This window comes from Onychostoma macrolepis, chromosome 06 (genome assembly GCF_012432095.1).
Source record: "Onychostoma macrolepis isolate SWU-2019 chromosome 06, ASM1243209v1, whole genome shotgun sequence".
Lineage (NCBI taxonomy): Eukaryota > Metazoa > Chordata > Actinopteri > Cypriniformes > Cyprinidae > Onychostoma > Onychostoma macrolepis.
The window spans coordinates 31726324-31742869 of NC_081160.1; the positions used below are offsets into that span (position 1 = coordinate 31726324).

Genomic DNA, 16546 nt, shown 5'->3' on the forward strand with positions numbered 1-16546 from the left:
TTATCATGGATGCAAATTTACACCAAAACAAACTTATTTTAGCATCATTGGGGTGATATTATAGTTTTTATTAGTATTTTAATTTAGTATTTATTTTCATATTAACCATTTTCATTTTAAATTTGGTTAATTTATTTTGCCATTTCAAGTGTTTTTTTTTTATGTCTATATAAGGTTTTGTTGTTTTTATTTAATTTTAGTCATTTTAGTACATCAAGGAATAAATGAAAACTAAATGATAATGAGAAATGTTACCTCTCAACTTTGACGATTTCACACACAAGGGAGGCGAGGAGACGTGAGGTAACTTAAATAAACAGTCTTTAATCAAATCCAACTCAAAACGGGGCACAAGAAGGCAAGGCTGAGAAACACAGGGAACGTAACGAGTAGACCAGACAAAAACTAACTGAACAGACAGGAACTTAAATACAACGGTAAATGAGATAATAAATTACACACAGCTGGAACTAAATCAACTAATCAAACTAAAAAAGGACATGAAAATGACCAAATAAGGAAACAGGAACTAAGACAGGGGTAAAACAAAACCAACACAGACCATAAACTTGATATCAACTAGCTGAAATATATATATATATATATATATATATATATATATATATATATATATATATACATACACATATATATATATATATATATATATATATATATATATATTTTTTTTTTTTTTTTTTATATATTTTTATATTTATTTAACATTAATTTTATTTCGTTATAAAAATGAATGAATGCATTCATTCTTTCAATCATTCGGTTGGTTGGTTTTAGTTTCAGTTAATTATAGCAACCCTGCAGAGTACTGAAATATACTCTTACATAAATATGTTGAAACAAATTGTCTCTCTTACAAGGTTTGATTGCTTTAACCAAATCATTTGATACAAACAATTTAAGCATTTGATTCACTTTTTCAATTATTTGACTCACTGATTCTATCATCTGATTCATCCATTCAATCATTTGATTTACTCCTGCTGCTGGAGAGCTACCATCCTGAAGATTTCAGCTCCAACCCCAATCAAACACACCTGAACCAGCTAATCAAGGTGTTCAGGGCTACTTGATAATTACAGACAGGTGTGTTGCAGCAGGGTTGGAACTGAAGTCTGCAGGATGGTAGCTCTCCAGGAGCAGGGTTGGAGATCCCTGATTTAGTGTTTCAATTTGATTCACCGATTTACTTATTTGACCAATCAATTCAATCACTTGATTCACTTATTTGCTCATTTGAGTAAACGATTCAGTCATTTGATTCACAAATTCAATCATCTGATTCACAGATTCAACCATCTGATTCATCAATTCAATCATCTGATTCACCGCTTCAATCAAATGATTATATAAAATATGAGTAGCATGAAATTTGTCAAAGTGACATTTGAAAGTAACCCAACACTGTTTAAAGTGTCTTCAATCACATTTCAGAGACAAAAAACAAACAAAACCTGGCTATTAGCTCAGTTAGTACGACATGCGTTAACACGACACAAGAACAATGCATGTACATTTTCATACATATGTAACAAAATGGGCCTAATTAGCTGTGAAATGAGCGTGCGCTCTGTTATATAAGATCATTCACATGCACTACGTGCGTTATCCGTGCAGACGGCCATTCTTCTTACTTCCTTCACAAGCGAACACATCCTACATTCATCAGACTCCAGAGTGACTCACTCCTATTCCTCATCCTCTTAGGCCCTGGAAAACACACTCGCGCGCGCACACACACACACGCGCGCGCAAGCACATTCAGGGTCTCACAATAGAGTCTACTTAATTGTTTTCTTACTAAGAGGCAAATTAATTTTCGGGATGTACATCTAATCGCAGCATAGGGAGGGGAGGTAATTTGTTAATGGAACAGAGAGAAAATGGCAGGCCGGCCTCTCTCGCTCGCTCCCTCACGCTGATAAATGACAGAAATCTCCTCGCGCACCCATGTCAGTCTTTTGAAGAGAGTCGGGGGGAACTAAAGTGGGTTAAAAAAACACAGTCATTACATATATTTTGCTGTCAGAGCCAAGCAAAGAGCGAGAGAGAGAGGCAGAAGAGGAGCGAAGCTGTATCGCTTTGTTCACTCGGCGGATTCGATAACCCACAGACTTCATTTAATCACTATCTGGCTGTTCCCCCTGAGGTCCTCTCCGCCTCCTCCGAGACCGTTCTGCCTCTGTTTAAGCTCTTTTAATTACGCTTTAACTACGGCCTAATCACACCAACTTTGTCCTGACGAAGCACTTACTAAAATCTCCCCGCCCCACCTCTTAACCAGCCCTGAATATATACACCGCCCGATCATGAATCGCTTTCGTTTACATGCAGACCTACAAGAACACACTAAATACCAACTAATCTGCTCATTCTGACATCTTTATGACATTATGTCTGCATAATGCTATCTTTTATGCAAAATAATATTAATCGAAACAAAAATACTGACAGGAAAAAATCAAACAATAACTTACTGCTTTTTATGTATTTCGATGTTCTTTATGAGTAATTGTTAACTTAATTATTTTAAAAAACGTAATTCCACGTCAAGGCCACGTTTCATTTAGTTAACTTTTTTCAATTTGCTTAATAACATACTGTAGTGTTCAAAGGTTTGGGGTCAGTAAGCAGATATTAAAACTTTTATTCAGCCGGAATGTATTAAATTGATCAAAAGTGACAGTAAAAACATGGTACAAAAGATTCTATTTCAAATAAATGCTGTTCTTTTGAACTTTCTATTCATCAAAGAATCCTGAAAAAACAAAATGCATCAGTTTCCACAAAAATATAAAGCAGCTCAACTGTTTTCAACATTGATAATAATCAGACATGTTTCTTGAGCAGAAAATCAGCATATTAGACAGATTTCTGAAGAATCGTGCGACACTAAATCATGCTGAAAATTCAGCTTTGATCACAAACATAAATTACAATTTACCATATATTGACATAGTAAACAGTTATTTTAAATCATAAAATATTTTACTGTTTTTAGTGTATTTTTGATCAAATAAATGCAGCCTTGATGAGCAGAAGAGTTCTTTCAAAAACGATTTCTGAAGAATCACGTGACACTGAAGACAAGAGTAATGATGCGGAAAATTCAGCTTTGATATAAAGGAATAAAATTACAATTTACAATGTATCCAAATAGAAAACAGTTATTTGAAACTGTAAAAATATTTTGCAATGCTACTGATTTTTTATAAAAATAAATGTAGTCCTGGTGAGCATAAGAGACATTAAAAAAAATCGCACTGACCCCAAACGGTCCTTTACTAGCTTTTGAATTGGTAGATAAAGTCAAATCGATTTCACTGGAAATTTGTATTAATCATCCTAAAAAGAATATTGCACACAAGTTGTATGGAATATGTCAAGAGTCTGCAGTAACGATTCAAAGCTGAAAGCCTCAACTTACCTACAACTTTTCTTTTGCTGCCTTGCTCGCACTGCTTCATACAAGAAAAGCAAATGTAGTTCCAGCTGGTATTTAACTAACAAAGCACTTCTGAAAACAGCCACGCCCAACCTGCTAACCATCCAGTATATATCAGCCACTGGAACAGATACCGCACACACGCACGTGCTGCTCAGCGAGCTCTAATGGTCTATTGTGTTAGCTGTAATAGCAAGGCCAGATCCAGCAAGTGGAGAAGTGCCTTCCTAAAAGTCGTCATGGAGACAGAGGTGCCGGCGCTCAGCTAAAATACTGAAAGTCTGAGAAAAAAGCCCAGAGATATGGCCTCTACCACACATTTCTCCCAGTATATCTAACTTTGTGTGGACTCATGTCACTGCAACATTGTACCGGAACGACCGTTTTGTGTAGTTCTCTCTTTGTGCAGTTGTGTTTTCCCAGTAAACCCAGTCAAACGCTGCAAGTTTGGATGTCAGATGTGATTTAAAGCTAAATTTAAATTAATCATGCACTTTTACAAAAACAGATAGTTCGGACTGTCTGAATGATACTCTATGTGGATAGATGTATGCTTTTATAGAAATACTTTCTTAAATTACAGCAGGTTACACGTAAGGTTGTGCATTACAGGTATTGTACTAGCAACACATTACAATAAGGTATCATTTGTTAACTAATGAACATTAGATTATGAACATTAGAAGTACATAAACTAACAATGAAAAATACTTCTTGCATCACAGAAATAAATGACATTTTACAATATATTCAAACAGGAAACACTTGCTTTAAATTGTAATAATATTTCATAATATTGCTGTTCTCTACAGTATTTTTTAATAAATTAATGTAAAAATAAAATATAGGAAATATATAAAATATAAAATAAAATATATAAAATAAATGACAACAGGTTGCATGCATTTAATGTATATTATTTAATGTTAATTCCAACATTTACTCATACTCTGTAAACAATAAATTACTAAATAATTTATATTTTAATTTAAATTTAAAAATAAAATAATTAATTATAATATTAAAAACTAAAAATACTACAGTTAACTATGTATGGTTAAAAAATAACTCATATTCGTGTATTAAATTTACAGATTTTAAGTGAAAAAGAACTTAGTCAATAGTGAAAACTAAAGTGATATTCAAATAATTCACACATTCAATGTTTTTTTGTTTTTTTTCCACTGAAAGTTTTTTTTTTTTCTTATCAGTTATGTACATTAGAATTTTACATTACATCTTATTTTGTAAAATTATTATTAATTTCATTACTTTTAATGTTATGTGTTTTGTAGTTGTGTTAATGAAATAACATTTTTTTTTTTTATTGTACATTTAAGTTAAATACATAAAACCTAAAATGTTGCTGGCAACTACAGCTGCCATTTTTCTGTTAATAAAAAAAAAATAATAATAATAAATATTAATATTAATAATAATAATAATCTATTATTAATATAGGACCTCAGATAATATGAACTAAAAGTGAAAACAAAAACAACGTTTTTACTAACAAACATTAACAAAATGAATAAATACTGCAGCTTATTGTAAACTTTTACCCATCTCAGCCCAGTAACGCACATCTTTAAGAGTCTTATTGCGTGTTTTTTGAGCTATGCATCACATATGAGCTCCGATTATCTGAGAAAGAGAGGAATCTGCATTCAGTGCCTGTGAGTTTGTCAATTCTATGCATTTCTGCCATTCTGAAAGAGAAACAAATAACCTTCTGATGCATGTAATGCCTGTAATTTACATGAGGAACACGTCGCTGGAGAAATCTGAGGAAAGGACACACTTGTGAAATGACAAACACAATAAAAAAGTAAGGAACAGCATATAGCGTTTAAGTCGACGTGAAATCATTAATGACCTTATTTACTTCTAATGCATTTCTAATGCATATTCCTGCTCTTATTGTGAGTGATTCATCACTGCATGTCATTGTAAAGAAAATCAAATGTGTTAGTAATGTCTGATCAAACTATAAATAACTTGCTCTACATCTGAAACAACTTTCCTTTTCTACTGACATCAAATAGCAGATAACAATCAGGTTTGAATGTTTTCTGAGGCAGAAAGCGCCCTTTTCACTTCCAAAAATCAATTTCCAATGAATACAATCAAGTTCAATATTATTTCTCATGTGACACTAAAATGTATCACACTTATTAGTAAAGTGAGTGTTTGTTCTTATCCAAATGCACACAGATCACACAAACAGACATGCATGAAGTGTGCTTTGTACAATAATTAAATGAATACAATTATGAACAATAAATAGACACTAATATTCAATGTAATAAAAATTGTTGTTGTTGTTGTTATACCACTGCTAACAATATTTTAAAATATAAATAATATAACAAAATGTTAAATAAATGATTGAAATCATTAATTGCATATGAGTGCATAAAATAATAAAAAAACTGCATTATCATTCCCTATTATTATTATTATTATTAGAGAAACCATTGTTAAATAGATTTTTTTTTAAACAATACTAATTATACAACAACAACAACAACTACTACTACTACTAATAATAATGATAATAATAATTTTAAGTGATTGTTATATGGATATCATTAAATTGCATACAAATAAAACAGTAAGAACTATATTAGTAGTAGTAGCAATTTCCAGTAAAAAGAGTATAATCAATTCCCGCCGAATAGTATTTCTCATTTGACTCTAAAATGCATCACATTTACATTAGTAAAATGAGTGTTTTTTTGTTTGTTTGTTTTTTTTTATCCAAAAGCAGCAATGCATCCAGATCACACACAGTGGCATGCATGAAAAGTGTGTTTGCTGTGAAAGTGCAAACAAGTTTACCAAATAAGCCAGGTTTATTTCAGTTAGTCTGACTTATTGTCACTTGATTTGGTTCTAACTGAAATAAGCCTGGCTTATTTGGTAAACTTGCCCCCTGCTTTACTAGGTAAGTGGCAGTGAGTATTGTGCTGCGGTTTGGCTGACTCAGCATCCCGTTCCTTTTCAGAGACATCAGTAACAGACTATACAATCACGATCCAACAGAGATCTTCCCAGAACACACAGCGCTAGAGAGCCTACTCAAATAAACACCATATAAAAAAGAAAATCTGAGTGGGTTTATACAATTTTCCGCTGTAAACACATGAAGGCGCTGGGCTTGAAACACATTTAATGCATTTTTACACATTATAGCTCGACTTGTGATCAACGAACAACTTTATACGGTGGATTTAATGAGGAGATAAAAACCCTCAGCAAACGTGTGTATTGGAAAGTTGGATGAAAGTGTTCTGCGTGAAAGAGAAGCTGGTTGCTTGCAGGCAGCCCTGAGTTTCTTTAGATAAAAGCACCTGCTTAATAGGCAAAAGTAAAACGAGCACCTGACTGTTTAACAGATGTATGCATGAAGACTAATCGCTTAATTCTAACACCTTCATTTAAAAATAACCACCCAAATATAAAACAATAATACTACAAAAATCTGAATTTTCTGAATCTTCACACAGCTCTTTTCCATACGACTACAGTTCATATTGATCATGTTAAAATGGCCAAGCTCCAAAAAGCAAAATAGAATCAGTCCATATAACTGATTTAATGTGTTATTGTAGTATTATTTTTGTATTATATACACTAATATTGCTATTATAGTATTAATTAATATATTGATTTATTTTCAGTTTTACATTGTTTTTGCCTTTTTTAATGTTTGTACTAAGCTTTAACTTATTGTTATTTCAGTTTTAATATACCAAGGCAACATTTCTGTTTTCATTTTTTTTCTTTCTTTCATTTAATTTAATTCTTGTAATCTAATATATTTATATTTTATTTAAGATTTATTGTTAATTTAGTCATACTTACGCATACTATTATATTATAGTAATAATAGTATATTATATTATAGTATTCATAAATATTTAGAATTAGCTTTTATTTTTATATTTTCAGTTTAATTTTTAGCCATTTTATTAGTTTTCTTAATACTTCGATTTAGCTTTAACCTATTTTCATTTCAGCTTTATTTTGAGTAATTTTAGTACTTCAAATTAAACACATTTTATTTCAGTTATGCCGAAGCAACATTTAATTTAACATTTTCATTTTTTTTCTTTTTTTTTTTAGGTTTATATTTTTAATGTAATCTATTTCAGCTTTACTGTTATTATAATGTTATATGTTATTATACTTATATTTCTCAAAATTTTTAAGTAGTTTTATTTATATTATTTATAAACTAATTTTTATTAGTTTTAGTCTTTTTAATATTTCAATTTAAATTGATTTTCAGTTCGTTGCAAAGGCAACATTATTATTTTTATTTATTTTTTTTGTAAAGATTAAAATTTATAGTTCATGTCAGCCTTATTTAAGTTAACCTTTTTAATAGTTTTACATAACATTAAATGCATTGATTTATACAATGATGCTCTGAAAAAAATAAAGGTGCTTGAAAGGTTCTTCACAGCAATGCCATAGAAGAACCATTTTTGGTTCCACAAAAAACCATTCAGTCAAAGGTTCTTTAAAGAACCATTTTTTTCTTACCTTTTAATAATCTGAAGAACCTTCTTTCGCCACAAAGAACCTTTTGTGAAACAGAAAGGTTCTTCAGATGTTAAAGGTGCCATAGAATGCACTGATACAATATTCTAGGATTTCTCCCTAGAATGAAATGGTCTGTTATTGGCTTATTTGGAAGGGTCATGAATAATAATGTTGAGCTCTGCTCTGATTGGCTGTTTCACAGTGCTGCTCATTTCAGTAGCTCACACAGCAGGAAGGAAACACAGGGAAAATATACATTTCAATACTTTCTCTCGCAGTTATATCGTCGGGTAATTATACTGTATATAAAATGCGGGCATTCAGGGAGCCGCTATTCAAATGCACGATCGCTTTTTACTTTCACTTTCGAGATTCGCGATTGTATGGAGCGGCAGTACTTACCACACATTTTACAAGATCAGATGCTTGTCAGTGTTTCTCAGGATCTGTAAATCATTCGCCATCATCCTCAGTCATCTCTCCTTACTCTGTTTATGTGGCAATGTAGCAAGGAGCTAACCATGTCCCTTTAATGGATCGCATTATTTTATTAGAACACGTTATTTGTTTTCCGTGCCTTTCTGAATACAGAAACCAACCCATCCCTGCACTTCACATCGCCTGCACAGCCTGGAACATAACATTTATTTCCATGATCTGCCATTTTCGCTGTTCTCCTTGCTTGTTTCTTCACAATACTTGCAGAACTTCTGATGGTTCGGCTGGCGGCTGGCCTAGATCATAGCCGGGTATCCTGACTGTTACGTCACAGTAGGTGTTATGTTCTGATTCGCCTATTTTTCAGTGGTCTTTTTTATTCACGAGATTTACATAAGGAGGAGGAAACAATGGTGTTTGAGGCTCACGGTATGTCATTTCCATGTACAGAACTCTTATTATTCAACTATGCCAAGGTAAATACAGTTTTCCATTCTATGGCACCTTTAAAGGTTCTTTATGGAACCATTTAGACAAAAAAGGTTCTTCTATGGCATCGTGAAGCACCTTTATTTTTAAGAGTGAACAGGTCTCTTTAAATGAGTCATACCAGGATTGTAAACGCGATTTGAGAGCTGCGATGTTCAGCTCTTTGTATCTTTGGCTTCAGATGTCGTATTGTTTTTTTGTTTTTTTTGGAGCTTCATTGTATGTAAAGAGGGTTTACATTCATTAAAAAGAACACACTGACAGCATCTGGAATTGGAACAGCAGAATTTTTAGTCTAAACTTTCTTAATTCACAGACAAAATTAAAGAAAAGTGGTGCAGCGGCGGCATGTAAACAGATTTTCTATGCAAAGCTGCAGAAATCAGGGCGGCTCAGGAAAAGAGGGCAAACTCCTGGCCAACGTTGAGAGGTTGAGAAAGATGTGCTCTGGCACAATAAAGCACAGATTTAGAAGTGATTTAATCTCTTAATCAGAGCTGTAACTGAAGAACCGGAGGGCAGGATTGTCTGCTGCTAGACGATAGCATCCGTGTAGCGACCCCGCGGTGTGTGTGTATATGTGTGTGTGTGTGTGTGTGTGTGTGTATATTAGGAGATGAGCGTGGAGTTGGGCGCTTTAATGTCTCTTCCTGAGGTGCTGCTTCAGAAAGCGGCTGCAGCGAGGGATAAACACTCTCACCATCCAGCCCTCCGGCCGAGGCCTTCCTCAGCTTTACTCACACACACACACACACACACACTCTCTCTGCCCTCCTGTACGTCTCAAAGCCTCTTCTTCCAGCCGTCCATCTCCCTGCATTTCACATTCTGTGAGTCTGTCCTCTGAAGGCTGGCAGAGGGTAGCTCATGGCAACTGGCTCCTGAACGCTCTTTTTTTTCTTCTTTTCTGGACGTGAGAAATCGCCTCTGTGTGTTTAGTCTAACCACTTTGCAGATTCAGCCTAAATTGTCATTGACTTTAACATTCAAAATGACCTTACAGACACACAGACCAACCACATATATATATATATATATATATATATATATATATATATAAGATTTATTTTTTTGGCATTTTTGCCTTTATTGTGATAGGACAGATCAGACATTATTATTATTAAATTATTATTATTATAAATAAAAATCAAATAAAACAAATTAGTATTATCATTGATACTATATTAAATAAATAAAGACACCACTTTTAAATTAAATTATTAAAAAAAATTAAAAAAATTAAATTAAATTATAATCTGCCAAAGTTATTAGGATCATTAGTCACATGCATATTATATACTACAGATGCACATACTGTACAGAATTTGGAGTCAGAATTAAAATTTTATGTATAATTTAAAAATACATTTACTGAACTATTGGCATTTTTTTAATCACAATATTGTTTTCTAAAAGCAGCAAGCAAATTACCGTATTTTACAGTTCAGGGGCTTTCAGGTAATATTTGCAATAAGGTTTGAGCATATTTTAGTTTTGTCTGATAGGGCCAACGATACAGAAACATTCACAAAACCACAAAAAAACAAAAAATACAACAACACTGGACAACATTAAAACCATCCTCTGATGAAAAGCTACTAATAAAACTATTCAGTTTTAGATTACAAGCTAAATTGTTTAGCGAGAGCCTCTAAAACAACCTATTTACTCGGGCAATTGAACTCTGGCTTCTAATGGTTTGGTAATCACTTTCTTCTTCAGGCTCTTTAAGGTTAATTGATATACACTTTAATTCAAGAACCCTGTCCCTTAACAGTTGAAAAAATGGATACAAAAGACAGTATTACACAGACGTTTAATTGAACACAGCCTGGTTAGATTAAGACTTTTTAATGCACTGTACAGTAGGCTACACTGACTTTGAGAGCTTTAATAGAAAATATACAGTATATTAAAAAAAAAAAGATGTTTCTGAGACTTCCACAGAAGTACTTCAACAAAGACCTCTACACTTTTATTTCAAACCCCCAGAAAGTCATTCTCAAGTGTATGGCACTTCAAAAGTGAGCTTTGAAAACGAAAGCCTATCAATCAGCTTTTATTCAGCGCTCTTACTTAGCAATATTTGTCCTTTCACAATGTCACTTCAGGCGAAAGCCACAGAAAAACACGACAGAAACACAGAGAGATTTAGCGTAAAACCCGAGCAGAGAAAACACATTGCTTGCAGATTTCACGCGCGCTTTATTAACACAGAGTACCAAAGCGTCGCCAAAGATCAAGAGAATCCAAACTTTCCGACTTCAAACGTGGCGTGATTATGAAGAAACACTTTCTTATGGTCGACGGGATGAAATAGCATTATTTACCAAAAGAAAGAAACGCGATGGTGAAAAAAGAAAACAAATTCCCCGAATACCTTTCAGAGGACGACGATGAATGCGAGGGAGAATATTCCACAGAATAATGGTAAATGAGGGCACTGTACTCTCCTGCTCTCTTTTTATATATATTAGATCAGATCCAATTTACATAAGGAGATTGGTTTGAAGATTGGAGCTCACGGAACAAGGGGAAGAAGGGAAATTTAAATGAGGAAGCCTGATTTGAAGATCTTTCTTAAAACACTAGCCGGACCCTGCATGCAGATGTGCTGCTCATAAACACATGCAATAAAGATGCTTCAGCTCATGTGCAAAGTAATATTTTATATCAGATATATCTTTTCCTGCTTTGCATATTAAAGGAGTACAGTTCATTCAGAAATAGCTGATTTACTCATCCTCATGTCTCCCATATGCTGCAAATGTAGACATTTTGAGGAATCTTTCATATGCAACAACAGTTTGTAATCACGTCTGTCAAGCTTCAATAAGGATTAAAAACACAATAAAGCACCATAACAGTAGTGCATATGATGCATGCATCTTTTGAATGACAGCTTTGTGGCATTACCGTGACCAAAATATTTAAATATTTGCTGGAAAACACTCTTAAAGGAAAAAAAACTTAAATAAGTTTCATTCATTGTGTATTTTGTTCACTTTTATGATAAATTGCTTGTAATGTTCCTCATTTGTAAGTCGATTTGGATAAAAATGCATGCATTGTAACGAGCCATATCAGTGCCAAATTGGAAAATAAAAAAAAATAAAAAATGCTTTGCAATGTGCCGTACTTTAATGCAAAAGGTTCAACACGATTTGATAAATAAAACTCTAGAAGTACCAAATAAGTTCAGTGATTCATTGCATTCTATAAATATAAATATAATTTGCTTCTGACATTCCTCATTTGCAAGTCGCTTCGGATAAATCATCTGCTAAATGACAATATGCATGCATTGTGATGTGCCATATTTGAATGTGAAAAAGGTGGAACAAGATTTGAAAAATGCATGCACTGTGGCATATGCTTAATTGAAAAAAAAAAAAAAAATGCAATGATTGAACAAGATTTAATAAATACATACATACATACACTAAAAATGCCAAATAAGTTCACTGATTTATTTTGTAATATAAATATTGTTCACTAAGTGAAAAAAGTGGGGGAAAATGCATACATAGTGATGTGTCATATTTAAATGTGCAAAAGGTTGAACAAGATTTGACATCTTTAAATACAATATTTATAGTATTTTGGCCCATTCCCCTCACAAAGCTCTCATATGGAAATTACGGAGAACTTCTATTTTAGCATCCTTTGTTTCGTCTTTTTTGGAGGTTGACAGGATGAATGAACTGCATGAAACACCGAATTGTTGATATTATGCTAAATATCCTAAACGGACTAAATATTCAAAAAGCTAAAAAAAGTTTTACCCATACCTGCACTCCCTGGGAATCAAACGCATAATGGTTGATCTACAGGAACACTGAAGAGAAAAGACTTGAGAGTGAGTATATGAAGACATATTTTCATCTCTGACTGAACTATTTCTTTCAATCTATATGTGGGAAACCAAAATAATCACTGCCTGCACAAACTTTGCACTACTTTGAGAAGTTGGGTGTTAAATATTGTCAGCCAAACAGCATCTGATCAACTTAAACAAGTCTAAGTGAAGCTCGGAGCTGATATAAATTGCTCGGAGACGGGATGTTGAAAACACGCCGTGCGATTCACTGTCAATATGTGCCAAATTGTGGGCTTACTGATGTTTTCTGTGTAACACAATATTCTACACTCTCCTGCAGCCACTATAACAGCTGTGTGACGCATAAGACCTTGAGCTGTAAAAGCAAACTCTGCCAGCCCGGCTCACAAATTCATTTGCAAATCTCTCTGACAATATGAAAGGCCGAGTCTATTCAGTCTGACACGGAGCGGAAAACGCCTGTATTTTCATGGAAAGCAACGTATCGTGTGTTTGCTGCCGCGCAAACACAACGTTTATAGACAAACCGGACAGCCTGATATAGGTTTAACGATTGCACTGACAGACTTGGAGGCAAGAACTGATATCTAACCCATTCAAAGGTCCAGCCGACAAAGTGAGATTGACAAATTAAATCACTGAAGTCGAACAGATGTAAGCCAGAATGAGCCTTTCTAGTCGGAAGACCGGCCTCTCGTTACAAGACGGCGCGCTGAAGCGGTTTGCACCACTCGTGGGGTGTCACCAGAAGACAATTAGCCTATTGGGGCAAAAGCTGGCTGCTGTTCTAGCGCTATTAGCATCAGCGTGCATGGCTTGCCTTCTGGGATAGAGGCGTAAAAAACCACATATCCATAATCACATCTGCATAATTGCATCATTTATTCTGCCTGGGCTCCAACATTTCTGACTTATGGTTTCATGCATTTAAACAGAGTTCGAGTGAATTACCCAAGACAAGAGCATTAGCAAGTACGCACAGACAGCGTTCAATTAGCTAAAACGCTTAATGCAGCTCCAACTTTGCAGGTTTTATTTTCTTTCCTATCGAAAAAGCATCAGCATCTGCAGCTGTGAACGATGGAAATGAGGTTTCAGACATTTCTATTTCAAACAAATGCTGTTCTTTTGAACCTTCCACTCATCTGTGAATCCTGAAAAATAAAATGCATCACAGTTTCCACAAAAAAATATGAAGCACTGCAACTGTTTTCAACATTGATAGTAATCAGAAATTTCTGATTACTATTCACAATCAGAATTATTTCACAATTTTACAGTATATATATATTCATGTATAGTTAAACATAATATAATAATTAATAAGTAAAAATAATAATATATTATTATTACTATTATCATTACTTAATTGCTTCATATTATTATTACTTTTATATTGTTTATGCATGTTTAATGCATGCATTTTTACATATCGCACAAATAAATGGACTGGCTTCTTTTCAGCTCATTATTTTTGGGAATTTCTAAATTCTCTGAGAGAAGCAGCAAGCATGTGAAGTTTGTCATGGCAACCAGAAACTACGCGGCCACAATAAAAGTATGGGCAAATCTTTTAATAGCAAAGGAACTGTTTCTGTCACTACAAGTCACTGACTCTATTTTACTTCAGGACACATTTCCATAGTTACGTACTTGGTGGAACTGTGACGTCAGAGGTCGTGTTGTAGTACATTACAGGAATTAGAGATGAGATTTGCAAGCCAGAAGGTTTTCAAGGAATAACAAGCACACGTACAGTAAACAACACATCTGTGCATTCGACCAATGCTATCAGGCCTCATCTCGCAAATAACATGTAAAACATTTCAAAGCTTTCTCAGGCTAGTTCACATGAGGCATCTGAGGACGGGGAAACTGTGTCAGCTCTCCAACGCAAAAGCGGCTCGTCCAGCAATAGCCTTTCTTCACAAGAAACCAACCCGGTGCTATTGTCATGCTGGTGAAATAGAACTTAAATCAAACCCTCAGAGAACACCTTTCATGTTTTTGCAGTAATGCCGGGCGATATCTCTTGTGACTCTAGTCACGTGTGGAAATACAACAGGCTTTCCGCAGACCAAAAATGTTTTTGACACGAATGCAGTTTAGCTTGGCAAATGATAATTGCTCAGTACATAACCTTAGGGCCATTGATCGCTTTGGCTCATTATATCTAACGTTCTCAGAATAGTAAGTGCACCTCCCGTGCTCTGCTGTGCCTTTACGCTGCAGTATTGAATCATTTCATTAGTTTGGGAGGTAACAGTATGGAATTCTACCTCAACCGCTTGCCTAACAAATTAGATTTAATGAAGAAATGTTCTGAAAAGTGCTCCTCAGAGAGAGATCCTCAGAGAGTCGAGGCGAAGACTGTGTCACAGCGTCCGCTAATCTTCATATGCTGCAAAACTGCCATTGTGCGCCAGTATTAAAGACTGAGAGTTACAGATAACGGTGTTCCTGAATGATCTCAAAATTAAAGGTGATGAAGTGCATGGCAGGACGCGCAGAAAAACCATGAAAGACGACGCCACAGTGCTTTAAACTGGGTTCATTTAAAGCATTTGATGGTACAAAATGCCTCACAGCTGCAGCAAAACAGATCATTACAACACTAAAATGCCCAAAACTAAATAGTCAGGGTTTTTTTTTTTTGGAATGAAACGGATCTTTTAATCAGCACGGATGCATTAAATTGATCAAAAGTGACAGTAAAGACATTCATAATGTTAAAAATATATTTATATTTCAAATAAATGCTGTTCTTTTAAACTTTATCCATCAAAGAATCCAGAAAAAATAAAATGTAGCATGGTTTTCTCAAAAATTAAGCATTGCGACTGTTTCTTGAGCAGCAAATCAGCATATCAGAATGATTTCTGAAGGACCATGTGACACTGAAGAGTAATGATGCTGAAAATTCAGCTTTGATCACAGGAATAAATTACATTTTAAAATACATTCACATAGAAAACAGTTATTTTGAATAGTAGACTTTTTTTTTTTTTTCAAAAACACCTTGCCGGGTATAATACAGTACATAAACAAGTCCACTTACCAGTCGATGACTCAGCTAGGGTGACTAGTGGACCATCATGATCCATATTCCTATTTTATGGATGTTATCCATCCAGAGGATGTCAAGCTCCAAAAATAACAAAATAGCACCATAAAAGCATCATAAAAGTAGTCGACCCGTGTTATATTCCGAGTCTTCTGAAGTTACACTGTAGAGGGATATGAGGCATGAATGACATTTAAGAGCTGCAGGAGACTTTTCAGCAGAAAACAACTTAAATTTGGACCTTGTTCCTCACAAAAAAGACATCATAGGACTTCAGAAGACTTGGCACACAAATGATATTGACTACTTTTGCAGGGCTCAAAAATCTTAAACATTAAACGTTGAGTAAATGATGGCAAAACCTTCATTTTTGGGGTAAAATAACCCGGGGTCAGCACACTAGCATCTAAAAACAGCCTTATTGATCTTTCCAGCAGCAAAAACAACAGTGTGTTTGTGTTTGTATGTGTTGTGCTGGAGTGGATCACAGATATGGGGAATCTTTGTCATTGGTCTGGAATAAATGAGGCAGAACACAACAAAGACTCGACGTCCACGTCTGCAGCACAAACACCCGCCGCAGCTGTTGAGAGACGCTGAGATGTTTGATGAGATCCTGACACACAATCATCAGGAGTCACTCCCTAAAAACAGCACTAATGGTGCAGACATATTTTTAAAAAAACATTTTGGGAAAAGA

General features: G+C 34.4%; 1 protein-coding gene across 2 annotated transcripts in view; it reads right to left on the reverse strand.

Moving 5' to 3' along the window:
* The window catches only part of LOC131542803 (cadherin-22-like), a 220011-nt gene that overhangs the window by 151350 nt on the left and 52115 nt on the right, over window positions 1–16546 (reverse strand). The window contains exon 1 of one of the 2 annotated variants that reach the window (XM_058779808.1): window positions 256–542. The exons of the other annotated variant lie outside the window; for it this stretch is intronic. The gene's annotated coding sequence lies outside the window, so the exon portion shown is untranslated. Of the gene's footprint in view, window positions 1–255; window positions 543–16546 lie in introns of those variants that run through there. 2 annotated transcript variants of the gene reach the window in all.